This window comes from Ursus arctos, unplaced genomic scaffold (genome assembly GCF_023065955.2).
Source record: "Ursus arctos isolate Adak ecotype North America unplaced genomic scaffold, UrsArc2.0 scaffold_22, whole genome shotgun sequence".
Classification (NCBI taxonomy): Eukaryota; Metazoa; Chordata; class Mammalia; order Carnivora; family Ursidae; genus Ursus; species Ursus arctos.
Window position 1 is genome coordinate 10,674,880 of NW_026622897.1, and position 16,661 is coordinate 10,691,540.

Sequence of the window (16,661 nt, forward strand, 5' to 3'; positions counted from 1 at the left end):
TTTATGATTTCTAGAAATATATTCTTCCTCATAGTAAATTTTTTAATGTGGCACAAAACATGTTTGCTAACAGACCCAAATACCTTTAGTTTTTCTGTAGAAGGAAGTCAAAGTGGATAAATCTATGTTCAGTGATGTTTCAATATTTTATAATATTTGGAAATAATCTAGATGTTTAATGGATACCTGTCATTTAAATTATCTCCATATAACTGTAAGGTTTCAAGTCACTAAAAAGATTTGGAAACTATTTTTAAGTAGACATACCATAAAACAATTATTGTTGTAAAGTTCATTTATAAACTTTTATCTTACTTACATCGATTTACTTGTTCTTAGCAATTATGTTTACATTACTGTAAGTTTCACGAGACATTAAACAGCTAATCGTCACGTTGAGTTATTTTTCTTGCTGATAAATTCTGTAATAGAGATAACATGAGCTAATTTAACTTTTAGTAAACCTATAGAATTTGTATGTCTGCATTGTTGTCAATGCTGATAACTCTAAAGTTTGGCTGTTTTAATTAGACTGACGAACTTAAACTAGCCTTTATTTATTGAAGATTATTCTAGATCACATGAAGTTGAAAAACATTTGGGTAGTTTCTATATTCCCGAGAGTATATTTAATTTAAGCGAACCAAAGAGAGTTATTCACGAAGTAATTCTGGCAACATCATGGTTAAAAAAAAATCTCACATCTCTATAACATGAATACATACTTATGTGTATGTAACGGACATAAATGTCCAGGAGGATACAAACATAGATCTTATAGCTTTTGTTTTAAAATTTTAGCCATGAGACAGGTTTGAGAGTGTAAAACTCACTAGTTTATTTTTAAGAAGTTGGATCCAAATTATGTTTCTGGCAGATGGAATAAGTTCAGGTTAATTGCCCAGATGGCTTCAACTGTTCATTATTTGTGTGGAAGATTTTTAAGATTTTTTTATTTGCTCAGTTTCCAAAAAGTCTTTCCTTTCATTTTCTTTTTTTCCTTTTGATAAAAACTACTTCTCTGAAGTCTTCATTTCAAAGAGTTGGCCCTCATTTCTGAGAGAAAACAGGGTAGAATATTTATATCTCAAAGGCACATAAAAAAGAATGAAAGTTCCTCCAAGAAGAACTTTTGTTTCCTAAGACCAGAATTTTTACAATATCTACAGGCCTTTTGAGATAAATAGGGGACGTTTGCAGACTGGTAAAAAGGATAGGTAGGCTTTTTCTGATCTGTAAAGACTCAACTTGTAAGACAAGTTGTACAAGTTGTCCTCAATTTTTAGGACAGTTATTTTTAATTCCTCAAAGAATTGGGTTGCAACCTGAATGATAAGATGGAAATCAAAAGATTCCTACGTTCTAGATTTAGAGCTGTTTGTCTTGGGAATGTTTCAGTAAGTCTTCCCACAAAGGTTTCAGAATATTTTTCTTTCCCTCTGGGGACAGAGTTTCATCTTAGCTCAGGGGAGAAGGTCTTTAAAAAAGATCCTCTCGGGATCTATCAGCTGCCAATTTGACCAACTTTTGACCACAAAGCTATTTAAGAGAAATCTTTTTGAATATCTTGCCAGGTTTCTGCAAAGACAAACAGTAAATATTCCTTGCAGTATTAAACAAATTCATAGACACAAGACATCTCCCTAAAGAGGGTGCAAAATATACTCCTCTTCTAAGACCAAAAGACAGACAAGTCCTCTGAGAGCTGCAGCAGTTGGTAGAACCCCAGCAGCAAATGGAATACAACCCATATCTCTGTTCAGCCATATCTAGCTGGAAGTGGGGTGTGACTCCCATTTCTATTCAGCCATGTTTATGGGGCCCTCAGTCTCATGGTTGTCAAGGCAAGTTCTCAGGACACAAAATGAGATAAACAAGAAGTCAATAACTTTCTCTGAAAGAGAAAATATATACAGCAGATGGGCACCAAAAAGCAAACTCGTAAGTCACAACTCAAGATCTAATTCTTACAAATGTTTTTTACCCTCAAATCTGAATTTGGAAAAGAAGACATTATGTGAAATTTTACCTTTTTCTCTCAATCAGACACCACAGGTAGAGATCTGGGAGAGCTGCCTTTGATAAGAATTACCCTTTGCCGGCTTCTGCCAGTTTTCCCAGGATCCCATCTGCAGGATCTGGAGGGAGTAGGGTATCCCAGCAGGTCTTATTCTGGTCACCAGAAACTTAGAAGAGGAAAAATAATTTTCTCTTACCCTTTATGGTGAGTGCTTCTCTGAGACTCCTCTTTTCCAGTTTATGTAGGTTAAAAGTTCTCCACGGTGGCCACTGCAAGTTGAAATTATTTTGATAAGGTTAACCTGTTTGTTCAGCCTCAAAACAAAATTTTATTCACCTAAGACCTCAGTCTAGACCCCGTCCAGTTTAAGTTGTATGCTGTCCAGCTCCAGACCCAGTTTGGTTTCTAAGTCAGAGCCAGTCCAACTCTGGCCAGTTTTGGGAACCAGTCTGGAGAAAGAAATGCTCAAATAAAGTCTGAAAGCTTACAATGAAAAACTGCAGAGCTAGGATGAGAAAAGGACTTACCTACAACCTTCAGAGATGAGAAAGCAGTGAGTTCAAGCGGTTTACTTGGTTGCTCTTTGCTCCTGAGGGCTGTCAGGGGTCTCATACAATTCCCTCTTCTAATAGTAAAATTGTTAAAGGTAAACTGAGGCATATTAAATATTTGAGTTTATTTGAGCAAAAATTAATTTGAATCTGGCAGGAAGAGCTGTAGAAAATAAAAAACTTTTATAAACAGAAAGGAGTGAGAACAGGAACTTATATACTAGGCAAAAAAGAAGGTTGGTTTTTGCAAGGCTACTTTTCTTTCAGGGATGGCAAGGGTCAATTAGGCGGATTACCTAAGTGCTGATCAAATGAGTACTAATTCAATCATTTGGAGTCCATTTCCGGGAGAGCTGAAACGTTAAGTCTTGGTTTTGTGACATGGGGCTTAGTATAAACGACCCCATTTTGGGGCTGTTGTCTTTGCTGTTGTTGTTGTTAGGGTTTGTTTTTGTTTTTTAGAGAGAGAGAGAGAGAGGAGGGCAGGAGGGAGAGAGAGGTGAGAGTGGAGGAGGGGAGAAGGAGAGGGAGAGGATCTCAAGCAGGCTCTATACCCAGCCCGGCATGGAGCCCCACATGGGCTTGATCGCACGACCCTGAGCTGAAATCAAGACCTGAGCTGAAATCAAGAGTCAGATGCTTAACTGACTGAGCCACCCAGGCGCCCTTTTTTGTTATTTAAAAAGAACCTTATTGCTAGATAATTTCATTGATTCCCAAATCAACGCCTCACCCAGATTCTACTCCTAAACCTGAGCTCTGCATATGCAAATTCCTTCAGAATGTCTCTGCTTGGAAATCCTCGCCCTGACCGGCAGAAGTACACTAGTTCACGCTAGCTCGCGAGAGCTTATTGTGCTCATCTCTTCCCAACCCCTTGTGCCATGACATCATCTCGGTAGCTTGAAAATGGCCATGACGGGTAGCTTTACATGATGGGATCACCAAATGCTGCAAATGGGTTTTTCTCCTGCCCCTTACTCCTCAGGAAGCAGGCTTCTCAGTACACTACTGCTCACAGAAATCTCAAGTCAGCTTGTCCAATGGAATGTTTTCTATTCTGTTTCTTCTTCTCCCTCTCGTTGTGAATAGTATCACTAATCAGAAAACGGGCCATTGCCTTTGACTCATTTAATTTCCTTCTGTTTATATTCAGTCGTCCTCAGACATGACTGAGCCAATGTGCACAGACCATAGTTGTCCCCTTCATCACTAAAAACAGAAATGTAGCTAAGTAATGGAATATTTATCTTAGGGTAGTACGTCTGGTGCCCTATCACAGGCCTATGAAGGAAACCAGAATATATCACCCCAAAATTTGCCTCTTTGACATAAAAATTATTTTGAGCTGCAGGCAATTAAGAAATAGTAAATGCAAAACAAAACAAAAAACAAAACAACCCCCCCGCCCCACCCCAATCTCATTTTATTGGCAATAGACTTATCAGCCCAGAGATGGCACCAGAGGAATCTACAAACAAAGTTGTTAAACTAACCCTTACTTACCTCAATTAGAAAGTTAACTAGTTAAGGAAGATAAGAAGTACCTAGCCCTAGTTTGACTAGCACTAGCCCAAACCCCTATGTCTTCACAAATCTATTGTTTGTCTAAAAGATGTCAAAGCTTTCTGTTCTGGCTACTTCTCTGGGTGTTCATTCTCTTGTGAAGACTCCCATGTACTAGTAAAAATTCAGTGAAATTTATATGCTGTCCTGTTACTCTGTCAGTTTAATTTTCACACCAAACCAGTGCCCCAAAGAAAGTTGTGGAAAACTTTTTCCACCCTACACCTGAAAAGTACAATATTTGTGTTTCCCAGCCTCCATTGTGTTTGGGTGTGGCCATGGGACTGAGTTGTCTGAAGTGGAATGTGGAATGCAGACAAAGAGGGTGTGTGCCATACCCTGGCCTTTCCCATAAGGCCATGATATGGCTCCTCCATGCTTTTCTCTTCCTACTTGATGCAAACTAAATAGGGCAGCAGCCTGGCTTTGGCCATGGGGGTGAGGACAACATCCTAAGAGGGGTGTTCTTAAAACTTCTTTATAGCATGGGCCCCTTTGGCGGCCTAATGAAACCCTTGAACTTTTGCAGATAACGTTTTTAAATGTATAGAATTATAACAAAAATTCTGTTGAAGTACAGTTATCGACATTTTAAATAATCTAATTTATTATATAGTTGTATAGCAAGTCTTTATTTACTAACAAATCAAATAGTATTTAGCAACCAAGTCTAATATTTCGTAATAATTTAAAAATGATGTTAAGTGTGATATTTCCAGATTCTGTCATGACTGAATTGTGATATGAAAATATCTGTGATTTCAGTTGGTGACCGGGCCACAGGTACTGTCAATGCTACTATGATTTTTTGTCATTATTTGAAATTAAAAAGATTAATAACTTCATTCAGAAACTACTGAACATAAAGATATAATTTTTCTCCCATTCGAGTTTACAGACTTCCTAAATTCTGTCTATAGGACCATTTGTGTGTCCACTGGCCTTAGGTTAAGACCACTGGTAATGAATGGTAGAGATTCTGTGATGGATATCTGGCTTCCCAGATGACCTCAAGGAGCAGAACCTGCCTGAACAATTACATGAGAGAGAAACAAACCCATATCCTGTTTGAGTTATCATAGCTTGGGAGTTTTTCCCCCTAGCAGTTCAGCTTGCCTATAACTACTATTAAGTATATTTTCAATTTGCAGTCTTTTTTCCATCATTACTATTGCTACCTGGCACAGTTACTGCTGAGGTATTGCTTAGGAATTGTAATAGGCATTTTTTGTAACTTTGAGGTATAACTGGTGTGCAATAAGAGCACGCTCATTCATTCTAAGTGAATGGTTTGACGAGCATTAACAAATGCATACACTTGTGTATGTCAGAGAAAGACAAATACCATATGATTTCACTTTTATGTGGAATTTAAGTAACAAAACAGATGAACATAGGGGAAGGGAAGAAAAAATAAAATAAGATGAAAATAGGCAAACCATAGAGATGGTGAACTCTAGGAAACAAACTGAGGGTTGCCGGAGGGGAGGTGGGTGGGGGAAGGATAACTGGGTGATGGGCATTAAGGAGGGCACTTGATATAATGAGCACTGGGTGTTACATCACCTTATGAATCACTAAACTCTACCTCTGGAACTAATTTAAAAAAAAGAATCAATACATAAAATTTTACTATTACCCCCTAAAAATTCCCTTGTGCCATTTCCCAGTCAATTCCACCCCTTCCTTGCTCCCACCTACCATGCTTTGCTATTTTTATAGTGTTTTTGTTTCAGTACACATCCAGAACAAAGATAATTAGAAGTGGCCATATTGGGTAGCTCTGACTTGTTCCCATTGTTAATTTCAAATTTCCCCATATATGGTTAAACGTATAATGTTTGATCTATGATATTTGTTGTTTTTAATTCTTTCTATTAGATTAAGGAAACTCTCTTCTCAGAAGAAGTAAAACTGTCAGTATTTGCAGATGACAAGATATTATATAGAGAAAATCCTAAAGACTCCACCAAAAAACAATAAGAACTAAGTAAAGTTTCAGGATACAAAATTAAATACAGAAGTCTTTTGTATTTCCATACACCAATAATAAAGTAGCCAAAAAAGAAATCAAAACAGTCCTATTTACAAATGCATCAAAAAGAATAAAATACCTAGGGATAAATTTAGCCAAGGAGGTGAAAGACCTGTACTCTGAAAACTGTAAGACATGGATGAAAGAAATCGAAGATGACACAACCAAATGGAAGGGTATACCATGCTCATAGATTGGAAAAGTTAGTATCATTAAAATGTCCATACTACCCAAAGCATTTTATAGATTCAGTGCAATTCCTACCAAATATCAATAATACTCTTCACAGAACTAGAACAAATAGTCCTAAATTCGTATGGAACCACAGAAACCCTGAATAGCCAAAGCAACCTTGAGAAAGAAGAACAAAGCTTGAGGTATCACAATCCCAGTTTCAAACACTACTACAAGAGCGTGGTAATCAAGACAGTATGGTACTAACCCAAAAACAGATACATATATCAATGGAACAAAGAGTGCAGAAGTAAACCTACTCTTATATGGTCAATTGATCTATGACAAAGGAGGCAAGAATTTACAATGAGAAAAAGACATCTCTTCAATAACTGGACAGAATGACACTGGACCACTTTCTCTATTCACAAAAGTAAACTCAAAATGGTTTAAAGACATGCCTGAACCCATATAACACCTAATAGAAAACATAGACAGTAATCTCTTAGACCTTGGCCTTAGCAACATTTTTCTAGATATGTCTCCCAGGCAAGGGAAAGAAAAGCAAAAATAAACTATTTGGATTACATTAAAATACAAAGCTTTTGAACATTGAAAGAAACCATCAACAAAACAAAAATGGCAGCCTACTGGCTATGAGAAAATATTTGCAAATGATAGTATCTAATAAGAAGTTAATATACAAAGCATATAAAGAACTCATACAATACCAAAACATCCCTAATAATCTGATTAAGAATGGGCAGAGGACCCGAATAGACATTTTTTCCAAAGAAGACATGCAGATGGCCAACAGCCATATGAAGAAATGCTTGACATCACTAATTATTAAGAAAATGCAAATCAAAACCACAATGAGGTGTCACTTCACACCTGTCAGAACTGCTAGTATTGACAAGAAATAACAAGTGTTGGTAAGGATGTAGAAAAAAGGGAAAACTCATACACAGTTGGAGGGAATGTAAACTAGTGCAGTCACTCTACAAAACAGTATGACGGTTACCCAAAAAATTAAAAATAAAAATACCATAGGATTTAATAATTCTGCCAGTGGGTATTTACTTAAAGAAAATGAAAACACTAATTCAAAAAGATATATGCACTGCTACATTTATTGTAGCGTGATTTACAATAGCCAAAATATGGAAGCAACCAGAACATCCATTGATAGATGAATGGATAAAGAAGATGTGGTACACACACACACACACACACACACACACACACACGAATATTATTTGACTATAAAAAAGAATGAGATCTTACCATTCGTGACAACATGGATAGACCTAGAGGATATTATGCTAAATGAAATAAGTCACAGAAAGACAAATCCTAGTATTTGCACTTAAATATGGTATCCAAAAAACAAAGTAAATGAACAAACAAAAGAAACAGAATTATAAATACAGAGGAGAAACTGGTGGTTGCCAGAAGGAAGGAATGTGCGGGGGGGGGGCATGTGTGAAATAGATAAATGGGTTTATGAAGTCCAAACTTCCATTTATACAATGAATAGGTCCCAAGGACGTTGCAGACAGCGTAGGGACTATCAATAATGTAATAACTTTGTATGGTGACAGATGGGTAACTACACTTATTGTGGGGAGCACTGTGTAATGTACATGATCGTTGAAGCACTATGTGGTGCATGTGAATTGAATATAACATCGTCTGTCATGTATATTTCAATTAAAAATGAAGCTATCTTCTAAAAATCAGTTTGCTAAGTGTTTAATGGAAGTTGAATTAATGGAAATTGAATTTTGTCATAGGCTTTTTTCTGATTGAGGTGGTTATATGATGTCTCTATCTTTAAATGTTTTCTAAAGCTAAACCACTCTACCTTGCTCACTTAAACCCAACTGGGTCATAACATATATTGCATTTTTGTATATAAGTCTGTTGTACTCTTGGTGAGTGCACCAATGAGTATAATAAAGTTGAAAGTAATAGGGTAGTTTTTTTTTTTTCCCCCTGAAATTGTGTATAACTATGTCCTAAGTCCAAGCAATTCAATTTGAGAATATCAGAAGACTTTTCAGTCAGGTCCATAAAAAAAAAATCATTTTCAAAATTTTATTTCAGTTTCCTGTATATCTGTGCATGTCGTTGTAGGGAATTAGATGGACTATAATATGTGTTACTATGAATGGTTAAGACATATGCAGTGGATGTGTGATGTGGGACAACCGACAGCAGTCAGAAGCAACTTATGACATTTACATGCAACATGGAGGGCTGCTCAACACGTCGCTAAGTGAAGAAAGAAATAGGAGTATTTATCACAAAATTATTTATGTAAATTAAAACATACACATAAAATACAGTACAAGGACACTCACATATCCAAAGACACGGATCAAAAAAATCTCCCTGTTTCTGACTTTATGACACATCCTACTTTCCACCTGGGATGGCTGGCCCTGTACCAATCCAAACTTGACAGGCAGTCAGTCCCCAGCTTAGGACCCATCTCTACAGAAATCTTTCCAGAATAATTCTGGACCACATTGATCTCTCCCACATTCCAAATTCCTGTAACATATTTATACATTTTCCCACCCAGTCAGTGTCATACATGAAACAAGGCAAAAAAATATTATCCGCTGTAAGCAGGTACTTTCGACATCTTTCTTTCTCCAACTAGATGTTAGGTGGAGTGAATGTACATATGTGTGTTCCCCATGGCGCACTGGGTACCTTGGATCATTGGTTATTAGAAAACTTTTATTCTCATGCCATGTCAGGACACGAGCCTGTTCTTGTCATGAAGAGAGGCTCTTGCAATGTTTTGTTTACTACATTTTTTCTTCTGAACTTTCCCCTTTTTTCTTTCTTTCTCTTACTTGAAAAAAGATTTTGGCATGGACACAGTTTTCTAATTACTTTTGCTTTGTTTTTTCCTCTCTCCTGCTCACCACAGGCAAGAGTAGAGACAGTGAAGTCTCTATAGTTTTGCTTACTCACCTGCTTTAGTGACTTCTTCATCTGGGTAGTTGGAAAAGTTCCTGAGTTCTGAACGGTCTCTTATGGCTCTACAAAACTTAGTTTTTCTTGTCCCTGAAGACATTTATTTTCATCTATCCCTATTCACTGTCACTTGGTTTATGATTAACCCAGGGCAGAAATTTGAAGAGGCAATAAAGAATACTGCAGTTGGGTGGGGACGGACTTCAACGGCTTCTACTAACTGGGTGGGTCCCAGAAAATCACCCAGAAAATCTTTGAGATTCCTGGATCTCTCCCCATATGTTACCAGAAATCATCGGAATAGAAACTTCTTAGTTTTAAGACACGTAGGTCCTTGTGGTCATAGTGTTAAATACCCCAGTGGCTCTACTGTATGCGTAGCCGTCGCTGAAAACCTGGGGTCTGAAGAGGACTCCACTTAGGACACATTGTTGGTGGACACCATGCAGAGAAGTGGTGGGTGGTGGAGATATTTCTACCAGTTTGAATAGGACACAATAAAACAGGAAGGACTATTTGCTCTGTAGGATAGGGAAAGGGGGTCCAAGTCGTATCTCTGTCAAGGGGGCTCTTCTTCCTTGCTTCAGGCCCTTCCCACCTAACCCCTTTGGTTTTGCCATGTGACTAGTACTTTAGCTCTGAAACATAACTCCAGCTTCATCTGTCTTCTTATGGCTGGATGCCTAAACCCTGTGCCAGTTCCTAAGATTTGGTTTTGAAGATCCCAAGTGACTTATATTCAGCCAACAGCCCTGGCACAAAGCCTCTTGAACTATCCGTGCTGAGAGACAAGTTGTTTACTTATTTCCCGACTGTCAGCTACCATGACTTTGGAAAATACAATAAAAATCTGCGTTAACTGTCATGGGAATTGACACGGTCTAGAATGTTTCAAATGCTTACTCTCAATTTCTGTATGTATCTTGCTAAGGACCAGTAAAAGTAGTCAATGGGCTGGCACGTGGACCGTATGTGTATGTCTGTGGACCATACTTTGAGAATCGCTGCGATAAAGGAAAGGCTATGCAAGAAAAGAGGTGGTAGAAATACACCACAGGCCGGGTTACAGCAGAGGAATCTTCACAAGGGAGCATGGGAAGCCCGGACAATGTTTATCTGAGCATTCTGATATCCTGATACTCCCTTTGCATGTTATAGGCCTTTGGCATAAAGTACAGCAGCATTTACTGTGCCGATAATTTGGGTAAGTGCATGATAATGAAGAGCTAAATCGTTATAATATACGATGTACATAATATATTAATTCACGCATTTATTCACCCAACATTTGTTTTATACGTATCATGTTTTAGGTGCTAGTGATTCAAACATGAATAATAGAACATTATCCTTGATCTTAAGAATTTCATAATCTAGTTGTCCCAAGGTCATAATCTTCATGACATTAACAAACTTATTCCTAGAACATCTCATCCCACCCAGAGGTTTATTTGCTTTCCCAGGCACTGTAGTCCTATGTCTAGACATTCCCTGAGGACAATATACCCTTCTGGTGACTCACGTTTCAAGTGCCAGATCCAGAACGGAGACGTACTACTCTTGGTTCTTGATCTAGGAATACGGTCTAAGTAGAAGCAGCTGTTATAGAATAGAACAATTAATTAGTCATCATGCTCTCCCAACAGTTGTGTTATGTTAAAATTGATATTACAGCCTCCCTTTTGTTTATATTTATTATTTTCCCATTCCTCAACCTTCAACTTTTTGTGTCATTATGTTTTAGCTGTGTCTTTTGAACAGCTTAAAGAGGGATTTAAATTTTTTTAATTCTAATTTATAAATCACTGATATTTAACATTAAGGAGAATTTGATCCACTTAAAGTCACTGTGATTATGGGTATATTTGAATTTATTTCTACCATTTTTTTTTTGCTTCATATTTACTATGTTCTTACCCCACCCTCCCCACACCCTTCTTTCCTGTCCTCTCATTGGAATGATTACTTTTCTTTTTAAAATGGACTTTAAGAGCATTTTTAGGTTCACAAAACTGATTGGAAAGTACAGAGATTTCCCATATGCCCCACCCTCCCCCACCCCACCCATTCAGTCTCTCCTGTCGACATCATGCAGTGGAGTGATACATTTGTTACAACCAATGAACCTGCACTGACACATCATTTTCACCCAAAGTCCATAGTTTAGGATAAGTTCATTTTGGGTATCATACATTCTATGGGTTTTGACAAATGTATAACGATATGTACTCACAATTATACTATCACGCAAAATAGTTTCACTGTCTTAAAAATCCCCTGTGCTTCACCTATTCATTCCTTCCTAACTCCTAGTAACCATTGATTTTTTTTTTTTTTTTTTTACGGTCTCATGCCTTTTCCAGAATGTCATATAGTTGGAATCATATAGTATGTAGTCTTTTCGGACTGGCTTCTTTCCCTTAACAATATTATGCACTTAAGTTTCCTGCATGTCTCGTCATGGTTTGATAGTTCATTTCTTTTTAGCTCTGAATAAAATTTTATTGTCTGGTTGTACCACAGTTTATCCATTCACCTACTGAAGGACATCCTGGTTGCTTCCAAGGTTTGGCAATTATGAATAAAGTTATTACAAACATCCATGTGCAGATTTTTGTGTGGACATAAGTTTTCAGATCATTTGGGCAACTATCAAGGAGTATAATTGCTGGATCATATGGTAAGAGGACGCTTCATTTTCTAAGAAACCACTGAACTGTTTTCCAAAGTGGCTGTACCATCCCGCATTCTGACCAGCGGTGAATGAAAGTTCCTGTTGCTCCGCATCCTCCCTGTGGCTTATCTTCTTATATTTTGATGATTACATTTTTTTCTCCTTCCCTCCCCTTTATAGTTTTGGAAATTTAATCATTCTATATAGAATATAAAATATTCTATATTATATCCAGTTTATGAATTAAAAATTTTAATATGCATATTTAACAAAACCTAAAACTGATCTTTATCTTTTGCTGCTCCCTTTATGCAAAGAAACAGTTGGCTCCCATTATCTCCTTCTGTATTATATTATTTTATCTAGTATTTATTTCAACTTTGTTTTTGATTCCTCTTATTATTCAATATTGTAATTGTCTAATAGCATTTATTCAATGAACAAATGTTTTTCACATGCTTACCAAGGGCCCTTATTCCCTGTATGGGAAAAACCACCACCGCCACCCAACTTATCAGAGCCTTACCATGATTAGCTTCCAGGTATGCAGCTCATAAGGTTGCGATGAGGATTAACTTAATACATGACAATATTTAGAACAGTGCCCTGCACTTAGAGTTCGGATTCACAGGAAGTTGCAACAATAGTACAGAAAGATCCTCTGTGCCCTTCATCCACTTTCCCCCGATGGTTACGATTTACCTAACTGTAGTAGAAGAGTGAAACCAGGAATTTGGCATTGGTCAAAGTCGTGGGGATAGCGGTCTATCACTTTATCCCATATATAAATTTGTGTGGCTACCACTACAACCAAGATATAGACTGTTCTGTCACCACAAAGATCGCCCCCATCTATCCCTTTGCAGTCACAGCCATCCTGCTCTCCCACCATTCCTAACTTCTGGTAATCACTAATCTATTCTGTCTATATCATTTTATTATTTCAAAGCTGTTATATAAACGGAATTATATCATCTGTGATATTTTGAGATTTTTCATTTATTTATAGCATAGAGACCCCTCCAAGCTGTTGGATGTACCAATAGTCTGCTCCTTTGTATTTTTCCATTTAACACTAGACTTCTACCACCTTACTTTGTAAACCTAATTTCCAGGTCTTTCTTGGTTTCTTTCTTCTCATTTTCTTTTCTTTTCTTTTTTTTTTTAAATGTGTTTCCTTTGTTACATTTTTGCCTTTTCTGGTTTAAAATTAGATATTTCTTTATAAGTTGCTATTAAAAAAAACAGTAAGCTTAAATTTCTACTTTAAAAGATTCATCTAGAATTTACTAGCATGTACAATTTTTCTATTGCTGTGCTGTTATACTCAAATCAGTATTAGTTTGCCAGAGCTGCAATAACAAAACACTACAGACTGAGTGGTGTAAACAACAGAAATTAATTTTCTCACCATTCTGGAAGCTGTAAATCCAAGATCAAAACGTTGACAAGTTTGGTCCCCTCCTTGCTGTGTCCTCACATGCTTTCCTGTGTGCGTGGACCTCCCTGGTGTCTCTTCCTTTTCCTAGGAGGACGGCAGTTCTGTTGGATTAGGGCCCTACACAAAGGATCTCATCTTAACTTAATAACCTCTTTAAAGACCTTATTTCCAAATATGGTTATATTCTGAAGTACTGGGGGTTGGGACTTCAACATATGAATTTGGGTGGGACACAGTTCAGTACATAACACATGTTAATATTGTCTGGCAGCTCAGTGTTATTTACAGGTTCACATCCTGCCTCTACCGCCTACTAGCTCTGTGACAAATGGCAAATTATTCAACTTTTCTGTGCCTCCATATTATCAGTTTCCAGGTATATAGTTCACAGAATTGTTAGGAAGATTAAATGAATACATGTATAGTATTTAGAACTGTGTTTTGTGTTTCTTTTAAAAAGGATTTTATTTATTTGACAGAGAGACAGAAAGAAAGAGAGAGAGAAGCAGAGGGAGAGGGAGAAGCAGACTCCCTGCTGAGCAGGGAGCCCGATGCGGGACTTGATCCCAGGCCCCTGGGATCATGACCTGAGCCAAAGGCAGACGCTTCACCGACTGAGCCACCAGGCAACCTAGAACTGTATTTTGCATTAAATTTAATTTTAAGCTCAGCAATTATCAACTACTAACATCACCACCTGTACTACTAATCTTTATGCTTAAATTTACATATTACATATTAGCTCACAATTATAGCAATATTGTTGTGTTCCTGGTTTCTTCAACAATATTATTTCTTATATCTACTCCTATCTACTAAATTGATTTCTCATCTTGTTGTAATTTTTCTATTAAAAAACTTAATTTTATTATGTTCAGCTAGCCACTGTATAGCACATCATTCGTTTTTGATGTAGTGTTCCATGATTCAGTAGTTATGTATAATACCCAGTGCTCATCACACGTGCCCTCCTTAGTACCCATCACCCTGTTACCCTCTCCTCCGAGTGCTTTCACAAAGCGCCAACATAACACTGAGCAGGTTTTTGTTTTACCTCCACAAATAGCTAAGCTTATGTGGTATAGGGTTATGAGATGAAAAATATTTGTCTCCTAGCTTTGAAGACACTGTTCTATTTTCTTCTTGCATCTAATGTGGCCGATGAAATATCAGATATCAAAGTTAATATCCTTCTGGAAGTTTTTAAAATTTTTTCTTCATCCTTGGTCTTATGAAATTTATGCAGATCTTTTTCTATTGCTTGGCACTTCTAATGGCTCATGACCCTTTAAGTCTGAGAACTAATACCTGCTAACTTTCCTTTCACAATTTTGATCTCATTTTCCTTTTATTCTGTATTCGGAATTCTTGAGTTAATATTTCATCTTACCCAGTGTATTGTTTTCATTTTGATTTTCAGTGTGTCCTTCAAGTTTTTCCTTTATTTCCTCTAGCACACAGTTAGTTTAGCAAACATCTAGCGAACTCTAAGAACGGCTGCAATATCTTCTCATGTCACTCCAGCGATGAATTATATTTTATGTCCTATGTAACTTAAGGTTTCCTTGACATGCAAATTTCTTCCCATTGTGCTTGATGCTTTTTCTTTAAGGTTTTCGCCTTTTTCAAATGATTGGGAAGTTTTGGTTATGTATGCATCTTTGAATTTGAGATTCACGACTGGCCTACTTACAGAGACACACCTTACGTTATTGTGCTTTGCAGATACTGCATTTTTGTTTTGTTTTCTTTTACAAATGGATGGTTTGTAGCAACCCTGCATAAAGCAATCTATTGCTGCCATTTTTTCAGTGGCATTTGCCCACCTTATGTCTCTGTCACATTTTGGTAATTCTTGCAATATTTCACACTTTTTCATGATCGTATTTGTTACAGTAATCCATGATCAGTGATGATGATTCGTTGGAAAATTAGCGATAAATTACTTTTAAATTAAGGTATACACATTGGCTTTTAGACATACTACTACTGCACACTTAGGAGGCTACCGTCTTCTAAGGGCTCTCTCCTGATCTTGCCATATGAAACTTTTGTGGCAGTCCAGACACAAATTCATTTTGGACTGGTGTTTTCAAGTTTAATCTCATTCCTTCTGATATTAGTCTTTGGATTTTCTTGCATTCTCTGTTTTGTTGAAGGAAATTCTTCTTCTTTTCTGTCATGGTAATGAAGTTTTAGAAATCTCCTTCCAGACATTTCTGTGGACTTATTTTAGAGGGAAGGTTACAGCATGTGCCAAGTCCACCATTTTGAATAAATTCCATAGCTTTTCTTATTTATCATCAGCTTCCCACTTTCTACTGTTAACATCTTGTTATTCCTTCATACTGTGAGTCACTTGTCTATCTCTTATCACTGGATATTTATAAACAGAAGTTTCTCATAGCCTGGCTTTAGAATCTTGGACAAGTTTTTAACTTTCTACTGATCTATAGGCAGAATTTAGTCATCTATGAAGTGGGATATTAGCAGAACAAATTTCTTAGGGTTTGTGAGGATTAAGTGTAAAAACATATGCAGGCATTGGCAGTTCTTTTAATCTGTTTCTTTCACTATTTGTTTCAGGAAAAATATATGAAATAAAACCATTCAGTCTCCATACAAACTCTTTGTGTCCCCCTTACTTATTTCCAGAAGATTCAAAGCAAAAGACAGAAATACTATCATTTCAACTATTTCCCATCAGAGTATCCAGAAAATTTTTTTGGATCAACCACAGATTCTAGGACTGTTGAATTCTGCTAATTTTCTATGGTTTGTAATGACTTTTACAACTGCATCTGCCATCTCTATTTATTACTCTCCAGGGGCAAGTTGACCTTACAAAAACACATTATCCAGGCCTCTTCCAGTTGTAGTTTCCAACTCATGCTAGTAATTTCCATGACAGCTAAAGGAAAAAGAGAAAGGAAACTGAATGACTCATCTAGGGGTCAAATAAGGTAAGCCAGCTCTCTAAGCCTCTAGGGTCTACTGTCCGCTTTTCTTGGATCCGTTCTCAGACTGATCCTTTTCACACTGTAGTCCCAAGAAGTTTAAGGCATACGTGGTCTTCAGTGTTCAAGATCTCTCAATGAGAGTTCCAGAATTTATAGGTCACAGAAAAAACACCAAAAATAGCAATCCCGATGGACTCCGCTAGGACCAACCACTTATGCACCGGAGATAGTGCTTTCATGGCTGGA

The 16,661-nt window shown here is 37.1% G+C and overlaps 1 long non-coding RNA gene across 1 annotated transcript; it reads right to left on the minus strand.

The window, feature by feature from the left end:
* Window positions 1-8,648: 8,648 nt before the first annotated feature.
* On the minus strand, window positions 8,649-14,069 carry LOC130544541 (uncharacterized). Its single transcript, XR_008960909.1, has 2 exons — window positions 13,426-14,069; window positions 8,649-10,939 (listed from the first exon to the last, which is right to left on the minus strand). It is a non-coding gene; the product is annotated as an uncharacterized LOC130544541 (long non-coding RNA).
* Between the last annotated feature and the right edge of the window lie 2,592 nt (window positions 14,070-16,661).